This window comes from Dermacentor silvarum, chromosome 4 (assembly GCF_013339745.2).
Source record: "Dermacentor silvarum isolate Dsil-2018 chromosome 4, BIME_Dsil_1.4, whole genome shotgun sequence".
Taxonomy (NCBI): domain Eukaryota; kingdom Metazoa; phylum Arthropoda; class Arachnida; order Ixodida; family Ixodidae; genus Dermacentor; species Dermacentor silvarum.
Genome location: NC_051157.2, coordinates 25661160 through 25684450, shown reverse-complemented (window position 1 = coordinate 25684450; position 23291 = coordinate 25661160).

Below are 23291 nucleotides of genomic sequence, written 5' to 3'. Positions count from 1 at the left end.
GCGGCTTAATTAAACGCTAAAAACTGATCATCTTTACAACGCATTTTTGCAGCGTAGCGATCAAATGCCAGCCCCGCAAACTGCCAAGTAGAGGAGAACTGCTCCATGTGTCCCGCGTGGCGCGCGCTGGTTACACCGTCTATCCAGTGTTCGGCATCAGTCCAGTTCACTATCTCCAGGATCGGTCCACTTTATTTGACGGGAAACCGACTGACCGGGTGTGCGAAACCCCGAATATGAAGGCATGGAAAGCTACGCTGTAATTAAAAACATGGTGTCAGCTTCACACTAAGTGGTGCGAAGTCTGGGCAAACAGCGAAGCTGGTGGCCCTTCCTTAGCTTTAACTTCGCTTTCCTTTGCTTAACTTGGTTTGGCTTGGCTTGGCCATCCTCGGCAGATTACCTGCCAAGGATGACAGGCCACCTTTGACGAAGATAGGCCGTCCTATAGAAACGTTGGCCAGCCTTCAGCCTTTCCGAGGTCCGTTATCCCTGTTTATAACCTAAAGTTACATAAAACTGTGCTGCTACATCTGTAGGCCCCCATCTAGATTTTAGACTAGAATCATGTAAGTTGTAGCGACTATTGTAACTTAGAGGTTCAAGTATTTTTTCGAGGACTTAATGAACCTTAACGAAACAGCTGCTGTGCATGGATTAACAATATTTACATCGCTTTCTTTTACTCGTGACCTGTTTCCTTATGCTAGCCCGAAGTCCTTAAGTGGCGTCTTTTGTCGGTTGAAAAATCCAAAGCCTTTGATCGTGTTGCGTATCACTGTTCTTTCAGCTTCGCTGTGTCTTGGTCTCCCGGCTGAATGACTAATAAGATAAAATAATTTTACTCAGAAATCTCTAGTTAATTGATTTTAAATGGTGAAATTTATTGTATGTTTGGCATGAATTGGGCATGCGGCAGGGATAACCATTGTCTCTTTCCATATTTACGTTGTCACTAGACCTTCTTCTACGTACGGTAGGTTTATGCTCCAGCATAAGGGGTTTTCTTTTTGCTGGACCAGATGCTATTATTATTTCTGCCTAACGAGACGACATTTCCTTGTTCCCTCATGGTCTCTAAAGTTTCGAACACATTTTAAGGATTTTTGCTGACTATGGAGCTATCTCATTAGCTGTGCTCCATCCGTTAAAGAGTTTAGTTTTGCGGTTAGGTGATACACTCTCAGGAGAAGTTCCATTTGTTGACATAGTGAAAGTTCTAAGTATTATATTTGAACAAACTGGCCGTATCACATCATGTCTGGAATGAACTACTCCCTTTCACGTAGAAAAAATAGCTTTTCGGCATATGACGGAGTTGAATAAGTGCAAAGACGTTGGGACCAATACATTTGCGCCAGCTTATGTGTTTTATTTCGTGTGAATGCTGTCATGCTAGAAAATTTGCGGTTAGGTTGGCTTCATTAACAGGAAACTTCTTACGGGATGGGAAACCAGCCTTTGTTTGGAGACCTGTTCACTTCTTTACTCATGAGTTTGGAGACTTGAACCTGCCTTCTTGGCAGGTAAGCGCTCGTTCTTTACTGCTAAAAACGTTTCTTTCTCAGGTATCAGACCATGCATATTGTGGAAGATCTTTATTGTTGTATTGGCTTAGTACTACCGGCTTTATTGTTTACCACATCGTAACATAGGCCCATTTCTTGAGCGTTTGTCACCATGTTACAATGTGGCGGCAGATTTAAGCGTTTCTTGACACAGCTGCACTCAGATTAGCGCGTCTCAGTAACACCGGTTGCTCAGGTAAGTGGGAATGTCGCTTTGTTTGAGCGGACCAGTACGTCATGCTTCAATATCATCAAGAGAAGTGGAAGAGCTTAATAAGACATCGTTTACCATGCGGGCTAGTGATCTTCAGGGACGTCCGAGGTGACACGTGCTACCAACTAAATATAAATTAGCAAGCTGAGATATTGTGCCCTCGTTACGCATTCCTAATTGTCGCTTACCAGGAACACAGTGGCATGCTCTGCGTGAATGTCTAGTTGCACATACACTTTGGACACCTATCTATTGTATGTTTAGCGTGCGTATGGATGTATACATAGGGAGAAAGCACTCGTTGTTTGAAAGGTTAGTACTTGCAGCCGCAATGTTTGCTTTGTGGCGGCGCCACTCCTTCGCTGCAATCAGATGTAAGCAACAACGCGCGATGTATACTATCCTCAAACGCATTAGAATTCAAATCTAGAGTTCACTGCAGGACCAGTCTGTTGCTGTCGGAGAATAACGCTTTATACTTCTCTGGTCAAAGAAATTCTTGGCTGTACTTAACGGAGAGCTGCACTTAATACCTCTTTCTTACTAAAATAATGGTTTATTGGTTACATTTGATAAATTTGCTTTTATCTACTCAGTTCATCACAATCTTAAGACCTGCGATGTGGCAATAGTTAGAGCTATGTTTCACGTCTTCAGTGAAATCTGTATGCTTAAGTGCATTGTCTCCGTGGATGACCTCGTGAAATAGTCGTTTTTTCAATCGATTAGCATTCTTAGCTTACTAATCTCAATTTGGCGTGTTGGTACCTAACCGCTATTGCATAGCTCTCGTAAAAAAAGCAAGCAGATTCAGCTCGAGTTGATATACGTAATGCGAAGCATGCTTGGTTTGGTTGGGAATGGTTGTAAGGAATCATATAATTGTTCTGCAGCCAATGGTTAATGGCCTTCCGGCATCTTGCGAATTGATGCGGAGTGCAGCGCATGGTGTTGTTTGTTGTTATTGTGATAGCCAACGAGCCAAGTTGGCGCCGAAGAGGTTAAGTGAAGAGCGGCACATAGCCACTGGCACATATCCATGGCAACGGCCGACATTTTTAGACTGCACTATCTGCAGGATCGACCCGCATTTTTAGATTGCATCACCTTTGGGATTGACCCACACTTTTGGCCTGCAATACATTTAGGATTGGCCCGCAGGTTCAGATTGCGCTATCTACAGGATCGGCCGACGAAAATGGCCAGATAGTCGCCAAATAGTCGTTAGGAAAACTGGGGTGAACTCGACAAAAATGCTTCCCATTAGAACACATGTCCAGTGGTTGGTTTCGAACCAGGTACAATTAGCCCAGGAGACCGAAACTATACTCATTAGACCATGGGCCGCACGCCTAGAAATACTGCATAACACCCTTACGATCTTCGATCATGCATATTAGGACATTGTGACGCTTGGTACGTGAGTCGCGTCGCATGACAACAATTTACTGTTGACACTGAGAACGCGAGCTCTTCTAGCTCACTATATGTGGATACGTATACGGAAGCTCATACAAATTGAGTCACTGGGCATTTTCTGGTGGGTATGTGCTCTTGGGTACGTGCCACTTAATATGTGCTCCAACATACAACCTGGGTGACTGAGTACGTGCCAGGGGGTTTGTCCGCAATGCCCCAGATTGGTCATGTACCCGAGTAGACAAACAGGACACGAAGCAAGAACTTAAAAAGTTGGCAACCGAAGCAGCCCACTGTGTAAAAGGAATGCAAGTGAACAAACTGAGACTTGATCGTGAATTGATCCGAGGTTGGTTGTTCTTGACCCTTGTACTGCTACCGAGAAGTGATGAAGTCGGCAGCTTGAAAATTCAAGTCGGCTTTAGATAAATGCGAAAGAAAAGTACATTCCATTTCCATCACATTGTACAAACATTTCAGTCCATTAACGTTTTTTTTCCTTAACCATTACAATTAACATTTCCGCAAACAATAAACACAGTTTCACTGTGTTTCTCAGCATGACCACTATAGATTGTAAATAAAGGTATATTTAGCAATACGCTGTGCCGCTACATCGTTTGAATGCTAGATGCATCAAAGTCGACAATAATGGTGTGACGGGTTCTGCCGGAATTTCGTGTCCTTCCTGTTACCAAGTACATTTTTGCTGTACCGTTTTCTCTTGTTTGTACTTTTCCGTTGCTATTTTCTTTCTTGCATGCTAATGTCTCTATATTGAAATAAGTTTCTTAATTAGTAGCGGTGGCGGCTGCAGCCAGCAGCAGAAAGCACCAATTAAGCACCGCCGCGGTCATCAAAATCCGGAAGGATTCGCGAAGAAAGCTTGACTTTGTTTATAACACCCTCTGCAAGGAAGTAGAAAAACAAGTGGGTGAAGTGAAAGCAAGATGACATGAGTACTTGGTCTTTTATCAGAGCTTATGTCTTCCGAGCGTTTCCACAAACAACCCTGAAAAAAAAAAGTGAGCCAAAGTAATTTCCGAGTGACTTAATTGTTTTGTAGTATTTTCTCACGCCATAGCGAACACGCTGAGTAGAGCAACATCTGCAAGCCTTCCTGTCCCTTCCGTGAGGCGTGCTGCCGGAATCTTTGTTCCGACGACAGCGGAAAGCCATCAACAGCAGTTGTCGTTCATTGCGTGCTAGATGTTATGAGGTTATATTTACTTATAAGCTTTGAGGACTGCTGCCGTAAGTTTTGCTGATAGCGTGGTGTTGGCAGGATCAGATCCATTAGCTGCGGGGAACTGGTCGCCGGTGGCAAAAAAACTGTGCACGCAGCAGTTCTCATCTGTTAGGGGGATAAAGAGAAAGCAAGGAAAGGCATGGAGGTCAACTGAACGAGCATCTGGTTTGCTTCCCTAACCGGGGGTCAGAAACAGGGTAAATACAAAGAGAAGAGGGCGAAAATGAGCATGGCGCTCACGCAGGAAGATGCACATGAGGATTATAAACGGCGATTCAGGCCGGCGCTCTTAAAGGACTGCACAAGTGCGCCAATAGCATGCTTATTTATTTATTTATGTATTTAACAGCGGAGCTGTTCTTAGGCCTCATTCACACAGCCGTCAAATCCTCCGTCACGTCACCGTCACGGCATCCGTTTTCGTCAGGGGAGAGGGTTTCCGAGTCGTTTTCCTCTCAAAAACGGCTCGCCGGCGACGCAGAGCGGTGCTCTACCTTTCCGTCGCCAGCACGGTGACGGAAACCCTCTCGGAAACCCTCTCCCCTGACGAAAACGGATGCCGTGACGGTGACGTGACAGAGCGTTTGATGGCTGTGTGAATGAGGCCTAAGTTGACCCTTCGCCGTCTGTCCGGCGTCACGCAGCTCATGTGACCAAGAGAGGAGGAGAGCCGCGTCGGCGGAGGGCCGGTCACGTGACCAACAGAGGATGGGAGGCGTTCTGAGGGAGGAGGCGACCAATGAGAGGGCGCGCGCTTGGGGGAGGAGGCGACCAATGAGAGGCCGCGCTGGGCGCGAGGAGGAGACGCCATAAGAGAAAGTGTTTCTGTGCGGCGCGCCTTTTCGGATAACGCGAAACGCGCAGACCTACTGCCGACGCCGTTCGCGTTTCCCCGCGTTCGTGCCGAACGCGCGTGGTGTCCGTGACTGCAGCCGATGTCTTTGGTGGCGGCTGGGCAGGTTTCTTCCAGAGAACTGGACACTCGTCGAGTAGCGTCGGAAGTCGCTGCCTCTTCTCGCCTCGAAATATTTCAGTATGTAAAGGACTGGTTGCACTGCAGGCATTGAACAGTCGATCTGGCTGGCCTTGTCCGTGTGCTCTTCTTCTTCATTACAATTATAATATAACTTCCTGTTGTAGATCCGTGTTTACGCAATTGCATCTACGTGCAACACATGCGCATGTTGCACTCCTTTTACTCGGTGTAACACAGCTTCGCTGTTCGACCATCGTCACAGAGTGGAAGGGGCGGTGAGTTTTTATTCAATTATTCATGATACCTCAAAGGTCCCAAAAACGAGACATTACATGAGGAAGCGGGCTCATAGAAAAATGACGGATCAGGTTAGGTGGCGTGACTTGAAAGATGGTCTTCAATGGCAGCTTTGTAACGAGAAATGTCGGGTGATGAGGGCGATGTCGGAAGGAAGGGTATTTCATTCTCGGGCTGTGTGCAGAAAAACAAAGAACCTTAATACGTAGTGGAATGGGCGTGGTATATACACAGCATTAGGATGTGTTTGGCGGGAGAAACCGATGCGCTGGAATGATGATTTGTTTACCTGTGGGCAGCGACGAGCACTTTTGCGGTGGGAGGTGAGCGACGGAAGACACAACCATAATTTTAAGGCTGAGACACTTGTGTTAGGAGTAGTCAGAATAAATCTGGCAGCTCGGTTCTGAACTGATTCAAGGGAATTAATAATATTGCCGCGAGACAGTGAAAGGGGCTGCTCCTGTCAGATGGTTAACCATCTGTTAACCTGATGGTTGTCACAAACAGCACAGGCATATTCTAGTTTGGATCGGATTAAGGATTTATATGTACGTAGGAGATGCTAAAGACAAGTTACGGCGTAGATAATCTACTAAGTGATTGCAGGAATTATTTAACTGATTGATATCGTCGGTTCAAGATAAATTACTCCTCGGTATATGCACTCCTAGGTATTGAGATGTCTCACATTGTGTTAAAGTACAGTTGTTAAAGAAGTAGAAAGGCACTACACAATACACGAAGGCGATGACAGGACACATCAGAGCACTTACTGACGTTGAGAGACATGCACGATTTACTGCACCATCCCTGGATTTGGAGGTCTTTCTGAAGAGCGGAACAGTCTAAAACGTTTACTTGTCTGTATAAAACGCAGTCATCCGTAAGAAGGCGTATGTTGGGTGATAAGTTAAGTGGAAGGTCATTATTATATATCAGACAGAGGAGAGGCCCAAGGATATAGCCTTGGGACACACCAGAGAGAACAGGGGAAAGGGTTGAGGAGATTGAGTTTACGGAAACAAATTTGAGGAAGAACTCAGAAGCATCGCAGAAGCTGCTGAGGTCTCCCTCTTGAGACAGAATTCTCGTATAGTGAACCACCCCCTGTTCCAAGGTGTGCATGTTCTGGGCGTTTTCGTTGCGTTCTGAACCGTAATGACAAAGTCTTCCGCCTCCGACAAAGTCAGGTCACGCTTAGTGAGTAAAGGCCGCCGAACATCTTCGTCTGCCACTGCGTAGACGATTAGATCACGGAGCATCCGCTGCAGAGAGATCCCAAAGTTGCACTGTTCGGCCAGCCGCCGAATCTCTGCGACGAAGTCGTGCACTGTTTCGCTGGGTTGATGCGTCCGCATAAAATATGCGTAACTCGTGGCGATCTCATTGATTTGCGGCGCATAATAATCCTTTAAATATCTGAAAAGGGCATTGACTTGCCTTGGGTGACATCTTCCCTGAATTACCCATACTGCCGCGTCGGGCAACGAACTTATCAAGATGGCGCTTCGTTTCGTTTGTTAACTCTTGCACTTCCAGGTACGCCTCGAGTGGAATCTTGAAGGTCGTCCATGTATTATCGATGCCGTCGAACACGGGGGGTTTTCCGACGCTCATTCTTCCCTGCGTGGTGAACCTGATGAGTTCGGCTTTTTTATAGTCGCCATGCACTGATACGTTGCATCTGGTACATAAAATAACTACATGGTGAACGTACAAAATTGGAACGTTTATTTCTCGCTCCGTAGGGGTATATATAGGAGGTTCATGACGTACACGTCACATGCTTAGAGTCCCGGATGAAGGTCAGACGCTACCGCTAGGTTGCCAACCGAAGACACATCAGTAAGTCAGGGGGGGGGGGGGGTGGCATGGAGGTTAGCCGATGTTAGCCGGCTGGCTACTTTGTGCTGGGGTAAAAAAGTAAAAGAAATAAAAGCAGCAGGGATCGAGAGACAATGCCAGTTTTCTTTATTAAATTAAGAGAAGAAGACTCACAATGAACGTCGACGTAAATGCGACCAGCATCACATAAAAAATGTAGCGACAGAGTCACAGGGTATAGCCAAGTCCTTCTCTTCGGTGTATCCGACTTGTTGTCGGATACACCACTCCTAAAATATGGCACGTACCCACGAGGGGAGATTGACCTGGTTGAGAAACAAATTTCAGTGAAATGAATACTGATCTGATAGGTAGAATAAGGTTACTATAATTAACAGGGTAATCGTCTTGTTTCTGTTAAAAATTGAAAGACTGTGCAACAAACGTCTCTGTGACAATAGCCGAGGGAGGAGGCCCCAAATGATAATAATACTGGTGTACTTAATCTTAATCCAATTTTGCAGAGTGGAGCTTCGAGTAATTTCGTTCTCTGGTTTGAATAACGTCGGCATGATAAAAAGTAGTGGTCTATTGTTTCAATTTCCTTACAATTTTGGCACAGAGGGGACATCGTCAGACCAGCTCTGTGTAAATAGAAATTCAATTCCGGGATGCGACAGCGTAATTTGGAGAATGTAACTTCTAACTGCCGAGAAGGACACCACTGATTATTCCAGCCAAAACCGAGATGCTGAAAGTCTGTAGATGGGATCAGCGATAATTTGATTAAGTCATTTCGTAGGCTAAACGTTCTGAATCTCGATGCAGTGACGTAAGCTGTATCCGGTAAAATATGAAGCACAGGTCCATTTAAAGATGTTCTGGCTAATAAATCTGCCATTTCGTTTATGTATAAACCGCAGTGTCCAGGAACCCAGAGTAAATTAATTTTTTGTAACGTTGTAGGGATTAAATTTTGAAACACATTTAAGATAGTTGAATTCGTTGCCGAGGAAAGCGACACACATACCGACCGAGAGTCTGTTACTACGACAGCTGATAATTGATTCGGGGGTAGTTAAATTTTCTCCTACCGACATCTTCTTCACTTCTCTGCAGCTGAACGTTCCTCGCTGATTGCTCCTTTCTAGAATGTGTCCAAGTTTATGCAGCCGATAAAACTACTATCCTTACTCCGTATATCTATCTACTAGTAAACTTGCTATCGCAATTGATGCTTCGCCTTTCGGGCGAAACTGTGACTTTTTTCCACACTTGACTGCACTTGCTGCCGACTTCAATTTTCTGTTGCTGGCATAATGTTCTTATGCACAGTAACCGTGATGCTATCATTTCAAATATTAATTAGCACGAACCGTGTCACTGCTGTCATCATCGTCATCATCAGCCCACTGCAGGACGAAGGCCTCTCCCTGTGATCTCCAATTACCCGGTCTTGCGCTAGCTGATTCCCACTTGCACCTGCAAATTTCCTAACTTCATCACCTCACCTAGTTTTCTGCCATCCTCGACTGCGATTCCCTTCTCTTGGAATTATTCTGTAACTCTAATGGTCCACCGGTTATCCATCCTACGAATTACATGCTACGTCACTGCTGTGTTACTCCATAATAGCTATGCATTTCAGACGTTGGTGTCTTAAACTTACTTGATAGATGTCTGTGCAGCCATAAAATAAATACTTCGAGTTTGCCTGTCTTAGAATCTTTCATGCCGCAGTTGCTACGTGTCTTCCTGTATTATTTCTCTTTAAATGCGACGTCCTCTCTTGCAGACATCCCTCACCCTTTTCGTCATCATCCGTCCTTGATTGATATTTTCCGTATATTGAATAGTTATTGAATTAATACCTCAAATTCGGCTAGTTGGATTGGATTCGAGGTAACAAACAAAATTCAGCGATAAGACAAATGACAAAGACAGTGTCATGCACTCCTTTGTTGTCCTTTGCCCTAGGGCTGTTTCATATGTTATCATTAATAGTTGTTTCTCGTTACGTCATGTTTTTGTGCTCTATCTGCAAAAAGCAAAAGGTGGTTCGTCGTGTGAGCTGAATGGCCTGCATCTAACTATATACCATATGCCATTCCCTGAAAGAGAAAGGCACGAACAATTCTACCAGGTGGCCTACTTTCCCAACAATCGATTTTCACACGGCCCAGCGGAAAAATGTTCTTTAGACACGCGAAGGTGAGATTCAGTGCACCATTGTGTATATTCGTATTTTACGATGATGAGAATGCAGCAGTATGAAGGAATTATTGGCTCATCACGTGCAGCCAGTAAACAAAGAAATAAAAAGTTCTGGATCAAGACATATTTGCATACGAAGTGTGTGTGGACTCAAACTTAGCGCTCTTTTCATCATGACTAAAATATCGGAAATCACTTTTGGGCCATCCAGCGCCTAACTTAGAATGCTGAAAACTTCACGCCTCATACGTTTTTACCGGCGCTCTATACAATCTTGCGCACAATACTACAAAAGCCCTACTGTACAACCGTGACAGTCAGCCCTGTGAGTGTGATCACACTGACTGCCATATAGTATAGACATTGGAAACAGCGAACATGACTGAGTAAATGCAAGTTTTTAAAGCATGCGATACTCAACATCTAAATTAATTTAAAATGACATAGATACCGGAAATGCAGCGCAATGTGATCGATCGAAAAACTTCCACGGTGCAAGCGGGGATTTTGAGTGCGCCTCGTGCATGAAGGTGATTCTTCTGAGACTTGTTTTTATTCACGCGTGTTTAACCACACCACTCTTCTTACAATAAAGTTTATTCATCATCATCATCATTCGTGTGTTTATTTTATTTTGGTGACGCCGCCGCGCGTCTGACGCAATCGAATGGAAGGGCAATCGTATATAGGTCTATGATATCGGTTGCGCGGTCCGCTTCTTTATTCTGCAACATTGCCCTCACTACTCAACTTCTATGGATCTTGTTTATCAGATGATGTTACCATGGGAAAATAGGCCAAGGAAGGGCCGGATATCGAAACATTTTCGCGAACCACAAGAACACTCGTCATTGGCTGGAATGGGCACCTCTAGCCGCCGCTGCGCATGCCCTTCGACCTCTCCGGTAAGTTGTGGGGGAGAGAGTCCAGGCAGCCGTCGTCATTACGTCTCGTTACAGAGTATAGCCTACAAAATGTGTATTCATTTTATTTATTTGTCTTATTTGTCAATACTGTAAGCCCCATCAGAGAGAGTAACAGGAAAGGCACCTTCGAAAGATATGTGCATTCATGCAATAAATTAATTGTCAAAATAGTACAGATATGCACAATTAAAATTTATCTGTAACACTTAAATTTGAAATTAGGTTAAAAACAAATTACGGTATTTTGCGTGCCACAACCACAATCTGATTATGAGGCACGCCGTAGTGGGGGACTCCGGAATAATTTAGACCACCCGGGGGTCTTCAACATGCACCTAAATCTAAGTACACGGGCGTTTTTCGGATTTTGGCCCCATCGAAGTGCGGCCGCCGTGGCCGGGATTTGATCCCTCGACCTCGTGCTTAGCAGCGCAACACCATAGGTCAGTGCAACTTCACTGCACTGTGCAACTGCGCTAAGCAACCACGGCGGGTGGAAATAAAACTGATTGATTGATTAATTGTCTGACTGAAAAAAAATGAAAAATAACACTTGAGGCAGGCTATGTAAAGGTACATCGAACATTTTGCGTTATTGAAGAATAAGTTTAGTCAAAATACTATAGCATAATACAAACGAATATTATTACTTAATAAAACAGATGTGAATCACTGGCATCATAATAGATCTTATATATTTGTGAAGGAAACCTCGAGTAACCAGCCACATCTTAATATAGGGAAGAATTATTCAGTATGTAGAAACTCGAACGCAGTGTGACCGTTAATCGGGATCCCCCCCAAAAAAAGTCACAGGCCTGCGTGACACACGCAGCACAGTCACAGCGTAAGCTGCCGGAGCGGCTCCAATCGGCAGCAAGCTTGAGGCACGCGTTTTTCAAACGGATCTTGTATTGCCTCACAAGTGTCGGCGGTGGTGGTGGTGTCACGCTAAAACCCGGCTCCTCCCAGAGTAGAGCAGGTGCGGGGAACGCTGCGCCGTCGCCAGATCGTGACGAGCGCGACCAATCAGGGTCGTTTGGTGTGTCGCGGGGAGGGAAAGGGGGTTAGCACGAGCTGCGCTGGCTTCCCTCGCCTCAGATCAGTCTCGGCGTCCGCATCGGCGTCCCGCGTGGTGCGTTCCGTCGAGGAGCAGGCTGCGTTTGAGCAACGGTGCCGCGAACTCGCTCGGGAAAGGGTTCGTCATCGACGTGCCTATTCTAGCATGAGAGCTTCCGAAGTCCAGGCGAAACGTCAGCAAAGAGCCGAGGACCCCATTGTGGGAGCGTGATGTTGAGGCCAAACGTTAGCGAAGAGCCGCTGACCCTGAGTTTAGGGGAAACGAAGCGGAACCCCTGCAACAGCGTCGTCTTGCCACAAGCCTCGCTTACCCCCGTTTTCTCGACTGGTGAAGGGCTCTGAATTTTTTGCATTAGCATTTACTGACGCTTACTGATTGACGATTGAATTACTGACACTTGAGGAGCATGCGCGACCCGCGCGTGGGAGGTTAGGCCTCCAGAGACGCGCAGTGCATTTGGCTGCAAAAGCGACTAAGTCAAGTGGACACGCCGTCACACCGCGCTCAATAGACATGGTCGGAGCTAAGGAGCCAGGCCGTGTAGTGTTCTGGCTTCCCCTGCACGCATGAGCGCCATGCGCGCACGCACTAGCGTTCCTGCTGAGCAGCTGTGTGCAGCTAGATCCCACCATGGCGCATTCACACCGTGGTGCAACTTCACCATTCGCTCAAACCACACCGTGGTCTAAGCGTAAGAAAGTAAAATTCAACGTAAATCTATCTGACCCTTTCTTTGGGCGCTGACGAACGCCGATGGTTTTCCTTCGGTCTCATCTCGTCTACCATTGAGATGATGATGATGAGTTAATGGCATCCCCTTTGAAACGGGGTGGTGACAAATAGTCACCGAAACTGCTTGATTTAATCAGGTAGCTGTGACACCTGCAGCGCCACTGGCGGTGCTCCTCATCATGCGAGCTTTATGAGGTGCCTTCAGCGCAACTCTCGCTATCGCTTTTCAGTGCTTCGCTTAGGGCTAACTGCCCCCCTTTTTGACGCGATATAGCGTCAAATGGCCCATTGAGCGAAAAAGCCGGCGTCTGTTGTCTGCAGCAGCGAAACAGCACCTACACTCGCATTGCCATTGGCTGCGACGCCATGTCACGAGCCGCGCCTCGATGGAGCAGAGCAGGCGAAAGGGAACACCTGCTGCCTTGCCAGCACACGATGTGTTGCGTGATGGGAGGGCATCGCCGCCACGCCAGCCACGCCACGTCACCCTCGCTCTCGGCACGAACGCGCCTCAACGGAGCAGAGCCAAGCACTCCTAGACAGCAGGCCTTTGCACTCTTCCTTATGACGTTATTCTATCTGGACCGAAATTTCCACTGTCAAGCCCAGCGTGACGAAAGCGGTGGCGTCAAAATCACTGCGGCTTACTCGGGAGCATCCCCATCAGATGCATGCCGTCGGGCAAGGTAGCATGACGCCATGGATCGAAGTGTACAGACTTTGTGCTATCTGGGAGGCGCTGGCAGAGCGGCAGAAAGGGAACACCTGCTGCTGCGTTAGGGCTAGGTGTTGCGTGGGGTTAGTGGGCATCGCCGTGACGCATCGCCCGGTGGGCATCGCCACGTGGCTGGCATGCGGCGTAGGCACCACAGGCCGCTGCTGCTTGCTGGCTCATGCAGCACATATGGTACATTCCTCGCAACGCAAAACTCGCAGGACCGCTCAGCGCCGTTCAATTGGACATCAATGCTTTGGCATTCACAACTGCTATAAGAAGTGCTTAGGTGTCCTTAGATTTTTAAAGACGATAGTCTTTCTTAGGGAACTTAAACGCTGAAAATTTGGTCTGTCTGTCTGTCTGTCTGTTTGTCTGTCTGTCACCCGATTCAGCCACCCGGCCAAAGTTGGACCACTTGCTTACCGCCCACACTACTTAAACTGGTACGGCTGTTCATACTTGTGAACGTTATCGATCACAAAGTAAATATTACGCATATCTGAGGCGCAACATCACTAGGTAAGTATTAGGAGGTGTGTTCCTTTAATAGAAAATTCATAGATACGTAACTCTAAAGACCCTAGTTTCTTAAGCTGCGCTGAAAATGCCATGCTATGCACGTCGACGAACGACGTTCCCCGACTGCGCGCCGACGAGCGCCCTCTGCCATGGAGGAAGGAAACCCTCTGCACAAGCTCATGTTTCCCGATGTATTGCCAGATGGCGTCCATGTCTCACGCAGCGCCTCCTCAATTTTATCAATGCCAGCCAGATGCGGCCGATTCAACATAAAGGAAGCGCTGTCTGAGGCAGGGCAAAACATAAATGGCCGCTTGATGAAATAATGCGGTAAACTGAAATCTGTTCAAACAAACCTCCATTGCATTTATCATGCTAGGACGGAAATGGTGCGAGAACAGCATCACGGGTGGCCGCGGATCAGACCAGCACTCATGTAGTACGGCCGGCAGAAGACTATCGTCTTTCGACGACATTTGCAGCGAAGCACGTAGATACGCGGCAATTTTTTTATAAGGAAGCTACATAATGCAGAGGCATCCGACCGGAAATTGCCGGCAGAAATAGGTTACACCCAGCTGCACGTCACGCATGAGGGGCAACCAATTTTTGTGCATAGAACCTGTTCGGAATTGAATGCGGGGATAGAAGTATCGAAGGATATGGAAACCATCCGGATCTGGAGCAACCTCACAAAGAAAACAACAATTTGCGTAGGATCTGCAGCATTCATCTGATTGTTCGAGGATTTTACAAGCTTCTCAGTCTCGATCCTCATTGAATTCGATGCGGCAGTTCACCTTGACGACTGAAAAGCTGTTACGGAACTACAGTACCAAGATCAACAGCAGACGAGCATATGCAAACCTGTTCGTGAGTCAAAGCGATTGTACGCGCCACGCAGTTTCAACGACCGGGCTTCGAAAGGTAAAGCCGAGCGCGCTGGTTCGACTACAATGCGCCGCGCGCTTTTTTTTTTTTTTTACCATGATTCCGCTCAATAGTTGCACACGAGGATGCACGCCTGGCAACAAATTTGTAGTGGAGCACGGCATTCACAAAAAGAAAAAAAAACGAAAAGGAACAATTCAGGCAAGATAAAGACAAGAAGAAAACATATTTAGTCGAAAGCTGACGGGCCCGCCTTGAACTAAATAGGTACGGTGAGGAGTGTGACCTGCGCCGTACGACATTGAGATTGAGGCTAAGTTAGAAAATGCGCCACAATTTAGATTTTTTTTTCACAATTTCCGCACTTCGTTGCATTCGGATGTATGTACGTCATCCCGGGGAAGCGCCATACTTTATAATGTCCCTAATTCCTGACTATGTTTCCAAATATCTAAGTAAAGAAGTCAGTTGAACTGTACAATAAAGCATACATTGCGTTTTAGTGTTCAAAATGTAAGCCCGCCGGTGCACATAATATCTGAAATTGTTTCACTACTTCACAGTAAGGTTTATTTCGAGCATGGAATTTCATTGGAGGAACTTGCCCACCGCGGTAGCTATATAGTCACATTACGGCCCCATCGAAATGCGGCCGCATTCCGAAGGCACCGCAATGCAAAAACGGCCGTGTCCCATGCATTGGGTGCATGTTAAATCACCCCAGGTGGTCAAATTTATTCCGCCCCCCCCCCCCCCCCCCACACACACACACACACACTATACGGCGTGCCTCATAATAAGATCACGGTTTTCGCATGTGAAACCCCAGTGAAATCCAGTGAAACCCAGTGAAACGATATGCGCCAAGATTATTGGATTGAGGAGGTGGCAAAAATAGCAGTCGACGCAGTTTACCGACATCCAGCGGCGCTATTTTATTCTCGCAGCCACATTTTGTCTGCTGTTCGCTGCTTCAGCAACCGGTATGTCGGCGGATTTAAATTTGCGTAGATATTTGCCAAGGTTATAGGTGCGGCGAATGCAAGTACCAGCTAACGGGTTGATGTAACCGTTTTATGCTGACTGACAACGTAGTTCTAGTTAAGCGTACAACGTAATAAAAAATGTAAAAACTACATAAAACATCATAACAGAGTATAGCGCATTATACTAAGCGGATTGTTTTATTTGCTTGATGTTATTTAACCATTCGGTATCAGCCACTGGGTGTGGGCCCTTTCTTGGCCAATCTTCCTAAATAAACATGTGCCACTGCGCCACAACTTTTAAATTTTTTATACATTTATTTAGTTTTATCTTCAAGGTGCATATGTACATTGCAGAAGGGAGGATCGACAAGACATGCACAAATAAGAAGGAAAACAGACAAAATTCAAACTAAGATTATAACACGGGAAAAAGATATTTGGTATCGATGAGTATATTACTATCAACAAGAGGCACCAAAGCTAGATATGTGTCGTACTTCACTGTGCACACATCTGTGACCACCATTGCTCCCTTTACACAAGCATCACACCTCGCTTCCATCCTCACGATATCGCTGCGTATAGGCGTCTCACAGCGTGCATACGCCTGAACTGAAGTTTGCCCTTCGGCATAGCTTGTGAGAGGTGTATTGCGTAAATATGAAAATTGCATGAGAATACAGTTGCGACCTATACGTGGATAAACATTGCATGTGTAGCGGGGATGAAGCGACGCACGCAGCAGTGGGACACTTTCTTGGCTAGAGGTGCGAGCGCAGATCGCGAGCTGTTGACGCCGGCTGAGACTGTCTTTGTGCCCGTCGTGGAACCCTTCCGCCTGACGTCCAACGTTAATAAACCCCCTTCCAAAGAGGTGGAGGTGCGGGGTCTGCAAACCTGGAACTCAGAATTCGGACACTACCACCTGCCCCGACACTGCCTGACGAAACCACCCAAGAAGCCGTCGCCCAATCTCCGCAGGTCTTCGTAACCGGCGCGCTGCGCCAGTGCGACCCTCCCTTTTATATATGGACACTTCAACCGGATTTCTGCCGTTGTTGTCGCCGTCGCCGTGAGGTTACCTATAGATAAAATATTCGCCGCGCGCCGTATGCCCGAGCGGAAGCGTGCGGGGAAGCGCTATCACGGAGAGCGAACGCACTCAATCTCCCACGCGCTAGCTAGGAAGCGGGAAGCCAGCGCCGGAGGGAGCGGGGGGGGGGGGGGGGGGGCACTTCCACTCTGCCAACAACCGCGCTCGTTGCTCGCCCACACCGTTTCTTATCTCCACACGGCTCTGACCTTTATGCGCCGTGCATTCGCCGCTCAGTTTCCGTTGAAGCGATAGACCGCACGTACCTTCGCCCGCTGCGGCATATGCGCTTGCTGCCAGAGTTTTGACGGTCGTTGTCTGCAGTCATTTAGTGTGATCTATTCATGTTTGTTTGTGCGCGCTCACACCACGCTTGTTCATTCAGTTAGTAATAGTCGGGCCACATTTTCCAACGCATGCTACACATGCAATGCTGCCCGGATCGGCAGTGCAGCGCTACAGGTGGGTCCCTTCGCACGCGCTGCCCACGGGAAGCGCTTCTCATCAACATCACCATTTCACACGCGCCTTCTCGTGGTCATCGAGTCTCTCTTCATGTCAGTCTACTTACGCCGCAGCACACCTGCTTACTTAATCAGCTTATGTTTACTACAATTCATATTGCTACCAAAGCCGCTCACCTTACTTCGTATGACATTGCTGTGTTGCTATCGCATTCATTGCTTCGCCCTTAGGGCGAAACTGTGACATTTTTTTTTAGTAGAACAGATGACCACGATGTGGAAGGTTGGCTGGCGACGTTTCAAAAGGTGAGCGGCCACAATAAGTGGGATGACCCGCCGCAATTACAGAATGTGTCGTTATATCTCAAAGACGTCGCAAGCCTGTGGTACCACAACCGTGAGTCCGACTTCGCTACATGAAGTGCGTTCAAGAAACGCTTCGCAGAAGTGTTCGACCGCCCTGCCGTGCGCAAGCTCCGCGCCGAGCCGCGCCTCCGCGGACGTGCGCAGCAGCAAGGCGAAAATTTTACAAGCTACACAGAAGACGTCATAGACTTGTGCAAGCGCCTGAATCCGTCCATGACCGAGCAAGAAAGGATTAAACACATCTTGAAAGACATTGATGATGATACCTTTCAAATGCACGTTTGCAGAGGAAGAAAGTGTACATAGTTGGACGCGTCGCTGTTTGTTGTACCGCTATAATTGCAGACCGCTTGACTAAATTTTCGCTCCCCCTAGATTCCAAGTGTGGGCGTCGGATCTCCATAATTTTATTAGTCGGAACACTGCACCCATATAAATTTCCGAAATTCTTTCTCATTCAATTTGTAATCAGAGAGGTACAAACTTTACCCGCCGTGGTTGCTCAGTGGCTATGGTATTGGGCTGCTGAGCACGAGGTCGCGGGATCGAATCCCGGCTCCGGCGGCCGCATTTAGATGGGGGCGAAATGCGAAAACACCCGTGTACTTAGATTTAGGTGCACGTTAAAGAAAACCAGGTGGTCGAAATTATTCCGGAGTCCCCACTATGGCGTGCCTCATAATCAGATCGTGGTTTTGGCACGTAAAGCCCCATAATTTGTGAAAAATGTTTTAGGTACAAACTTTACTGATGTGCTGGAGAACATCAAATGTCTTCACTATTAATTTGTTTAGTGCCACATCACCGTCGATGTTAAATACCGCTGTGCAGGCTGTAACTCGCTCACGTGCACGCCACGGACTGGCTATCTTTACTTTCATCGAATTTATAACTTGTTTCGTTAATGAATGCAAGAAAAAGGTGCCGTTGGTTTCCCCACTAAATAGATCAAAACGATTTTAACATCAAATTGAAAGTACTTTTTCCAGTGCAGCTTTATCTATCTATCTATCTATCTATCTATCTATCTATCTATCTATCTATCTATCTATCTATCTATCTATCTATCTATCTATCTATCTATCTATCTATCTATCTATCTATCTATCTATCTATCTATCTATCTATCTATCTATCTATCTATCTATCTATCTATCTATCTATCTATCTATCTATCTATCTATCTATCTATCTATCTATCTATCTATCTATCTATCTATCTATCTATCGAATGTTCTATCGAGGGGGCCGCTGCTTTGCGATCACAGCGCTATCTATTGTCCGGCGGCAAGCTGGTATGTGGGAGCGCGCTTGAGGATGCACAGCGAACGTGCTGTTGATGACGAGTGGCAAGTTGGAGAGGTCTCAACAAGTTTTTGCGATTTGGAAACTTCGGACCGTGTCGTTACTAAGCTTGGAGCTTCAATATAGCGGCATTATAGAACGGCGACGGGTCTAGAAGTGCTGCCACTGATCTGCCCGCGATAAAAATAGGAGGCGAGTCAAGTAACATAGTCAAGTAACATACGTAACATAGGTGCAACGTGTTATTATGGTATGTCTAGCCTTGAATTATATTAAGGTATCACTCAGGTGACAACAATCAGAGGTGTCTCTGTGTGCCATACGGTGTGCCGCACCGTCGTACATCCCAATCCAGTCAACCAGCGACGCTCCGAGGAAACGCGCTTTGCTATCTTTCGGGCCCCTGAAATTCTCGTGGTACGATTTTGTAAGCAATGTTTACCTGGCACCTGGGCATCAACGTTATTTGTTACATTCTCAGAAACTGTAAATTGACATACGTACATTATCCATCTTCCATGTATATAATAAGCTTGTACGCTGCTGTTGTGTGCCTTGTATAAGGGGCTTGGGCTTTCTTCAAGCGAATTGTTTCGCTCTTTTGCCAATGTTTGCCCACATCTACACGATGTAAATAAACTCGATGATTGATTGATTGATTGATTGTTACAAAATAAAGAACTGTAAGAGAATTAACTCGGCCGAAAGGGTCATTAATACGGCCTTTTAGATAAATCGACCCGGTGAAAGTGGCTGCGAATAGGCCGCGATCAACCAGACGCACGCGACGCGTTGAAAGAATATGCGTACTCTTGGGTGTCAAGAGGTGCCTGTGCAAGGGCATCAAGCCGACTCGAATGAGCTTGAAAACGAGAAACTACTCTCCGCAACAACGTTTTTGTTGTGAAGAAATACAGCGTGCGATGCGTGGCATCGGTCAGACAGCTTGCCGGTGAGATTCGGAAGCACGGGAGAGCCCATGTGAACTAAGGGCGTCGGACACGGGTATACGCATGGCTGTGGTTACAGATAAAAAAGGACACACGTACTGTTTTCACAATACGTTCCCGGTCAACTTCTCCCAGGACGTTCATTGCCAGGCATGATAATCCTAGGACACACTTGAACAGAATAATTTTGATGTGCGTGCACGAAGACATGGTTAACTTCGTCCATTGGCACTTAAGTGTTCATCGATTCGAATACTCACCTTATCCCAGTTTGATCGTGGGTGCCGAGTCCGTCGCCGTGCCCTCACTGGAAATAAATTCTTTTGAACATACACGCGACGAAGCTCGAGCGTCAAGTGCTTTCTGTGTATGCTGGCAAATCCAAAGCCGACGCTTGTCCGCAACCGCAGCGGCGGAGTCCGCGGAGTCTTCCAATACAGCACAGTGGTAGCCCGTCGACCATGAGTCATCTGACATCGCAGCAATCACAGACGGAACGCGTTGGAATCGCATTAATTCGGAATGACACCACTACCGTTACGAGCTGCCGATGGGAAAAACTGTGATCTGCACATACCATGTGCCAGGAGGAGAGCGGCGCGGCGCGCTGGTTCGAGGCTACGTTCCTCCTCGCCGAGAAAATGGTGTATAGATGGACGGAAAGTAGCCTACAAGTTAGGTTCACCATGGCGGCTCTGTGGGCATGTTGATGCGGAGCACAAAGTCGCGAGTCCAATTCCCGACAGTGACAGCCTCATTCAGGTTGGGGATTTCAAGAAAACCCACGTATATTAAGACTTCAGCGCACCTTATACATAGAAGATCGCCGTAAAGGACGATGTGACAGTGTAAAATATGCACGATAGCATATATTCTGTCGTGAATAGATGCTCATGAGGTTATGAGCAGCATTTCGTTCATGCTTTTTTTTTTTTTCATATAACCTTAGCGTATGCAAGTCTCGTCGTGGCGATTGTACTCCTTGAACACAAAGTAAACCAACAAAGGAGGGAAGAAGAAGAAGGCGCGATAATGTAATTTATGCTAAGCCCCCCTCCCCCCTCCCCATCTCCCCGCACTCCCGTTTTTCATGGTTTATGTTGAGCCGCGACGCGCGCGAACTTACGGCACTTCCTTTGCGACCCCGACGTGTAAAGAAATACTCTATAATCATAATTACACGTCGAAAAGCGCAACAAAGGGAGAGAGAGCACTAGTTGTGAGCTATAGCCATGCCTTCCATTATTTCTCTCATGAATTACCCTAGCGCTTAGAAGCAGACCGGACGTGCGTCTGGGTAACCTGCCTGGCCTTTCTTGCTTCTGGTTTCTTTGTATATAAATCTAGGTTTCAGTGCCGACACCTGTTTGAGGAAGGCGTTGATGAGATTGAGATTGAGGAGAGACCGTGTTACCAGCTCGTCTGTACGTCTGTATAACTTCCTTTTGTAAGGTAACTTATAGGGTAGTATCACGTTGCTAGCTCACGAGTGAACGAAGCCGCGCTATAGAGTCCGGATCTTAGCGCTGTTTGTTTCTACGAAGACTATCACATTTCCTTCTCTTACGGCGCAACAGCAGAGGAGATTCTCTGTCTTGCGATCGTTTTGATCTCCTGTGAACGAGACGTGAGCGCGCAATACAAGGCAACGAGACGCTGGCGCATCTCAACAACCCTGCACAACATTTGTTCGCTCATTGCAGCTTTGAAAGTTACGAGATAATAGGTTTTAGTGGGTTTCTTTCTTGAATAAATAAAAAGAAAGATGGCTTAAAGGTACGCCGTATATAGTGGGGGACTCCGGAATAATTTGGACCCCCCTGGGGTTCCTTAACGCGCACCCCATTCACGGCACATGGTCGTTCTTGCATTTCGCCCCCATAAAAACGTGGCCGCCGTGGCCGGCCACATTTAGCTAATTTCACCGTGAGCTGGAAGTTGCTCAAATTAAATTAAATTTTAGGTGTTTAGTGCCAAAATCATGACCCGATGAGGAGGCACACGTAGTCGCGAACTCCGGACTAATTTCGAACACTTGGGCTTATTCAATGTGCACCTATTTAAATCTAAGTAAACGAGCGTTCCTGCATTTCGATCTCATCGAAATACCGCCGCTGCAGCTGGGATCGAACCCGCGACCCCGAGACCAGCAGCGCAACACCAGAGCCGCTATAACTACCGCTGAGGGCGCTGCATGCTTGTATCCTGATCCCTACTTCAGGAAAACCGGTGATATCATGGACGTCCAGTGAGGTGGTCCGAACTCTTCGTAGAACTCCGCCTCCGAGGGGAAAAGGTTCGCACAACAGCTCGCACGCCGCTTCTCAGCAGAAACTGGGAAAGCGGAAGCTAGGACGCAGGACGCATTGTCCAAGCGATGAGACGAAATGGCACAACAGCTTGGCCAAAGGAAGCACCAGCTCTCCCAATAATCACACCTTGGCCCTGCTTGTTTTTTTTTTCTCTCTCTTAATAAATGTTTTTCCTCCTTCTCCTCCTCCTCCTCTTTGTTGAATCGGGCCAGGCGGAACTCGGGCCATGCGGAATGTGATGGCAAGGGGGAAGTCGTCCGGCCCTTTCGGGAACCGGTGAACAGCTGGCTCCCCCTAATGGCCGGCCTGGGCTGCTTTCAGATATCCAATATGCCCTCTTGCGGAATTTTCTCGAAGTCGTGAGAGCCGCCTTGTCTTCACAATCACAGGCGCGCGGGCTTCAGAATACAATGGCAACGTCGGTTAGTGGCTTTAGTAGAATGGGTAATGACCAATTACGCGTTCTCTTACTGGAATTCCGTACTTGTAAGCATTTAAACGACACAGGTGGGCGCCCTCCGGCTAGAAGGCCATTCATAACATCCCAAACCACAAGAAAAAAAAAACGACAAAAAGGACAGCAGAAAAATGCGACCTCACATGATGAAAACAAAAATCAAGAAGAAGAAGAGAAACATCATTAAGCGGAGTGGTTTCGTTCGAGCAGTTTAATTAAGAAAGTCAGTTGCATGTAATCAAACGACCCACTTTAAAATGTTGCCTACATATGACTAACCCGTCAATAAAGCTTTCGAGCGCTTGCTTAAGGACCTTTTAGCCAGGGATGTACTTAATCTCCGCATATTTGACTTTGCATGCACATAAGCTCTAATGTTCCCGCTCCTGCTCCCCACTCACCAATTATTGCCACCAAACTTTATATAGGTGGCTTATGCTTCTCCCAGGGGAGCGGGCTAAAATTTTCGCCCTAACTGAACCAATCAATTGGAACTTTGCCTACACACCAATCATACCTGCTAATTTTCTTCAGTAGCAGGTTATGATCGGAAACTTTTCTAAAATCTAAAAATGTGCCTAGAACCAGCTTTTCATTTTCAAAATTAAATAACATGTACTCCTTTTGAACAAGATACATGATTGTATGGCTCTATTTCTTAATGCAAAAAAGAAGGAAAAACACCTCTGTATGTTGCACGCTTTAAGAACGCATATGCAGCGAT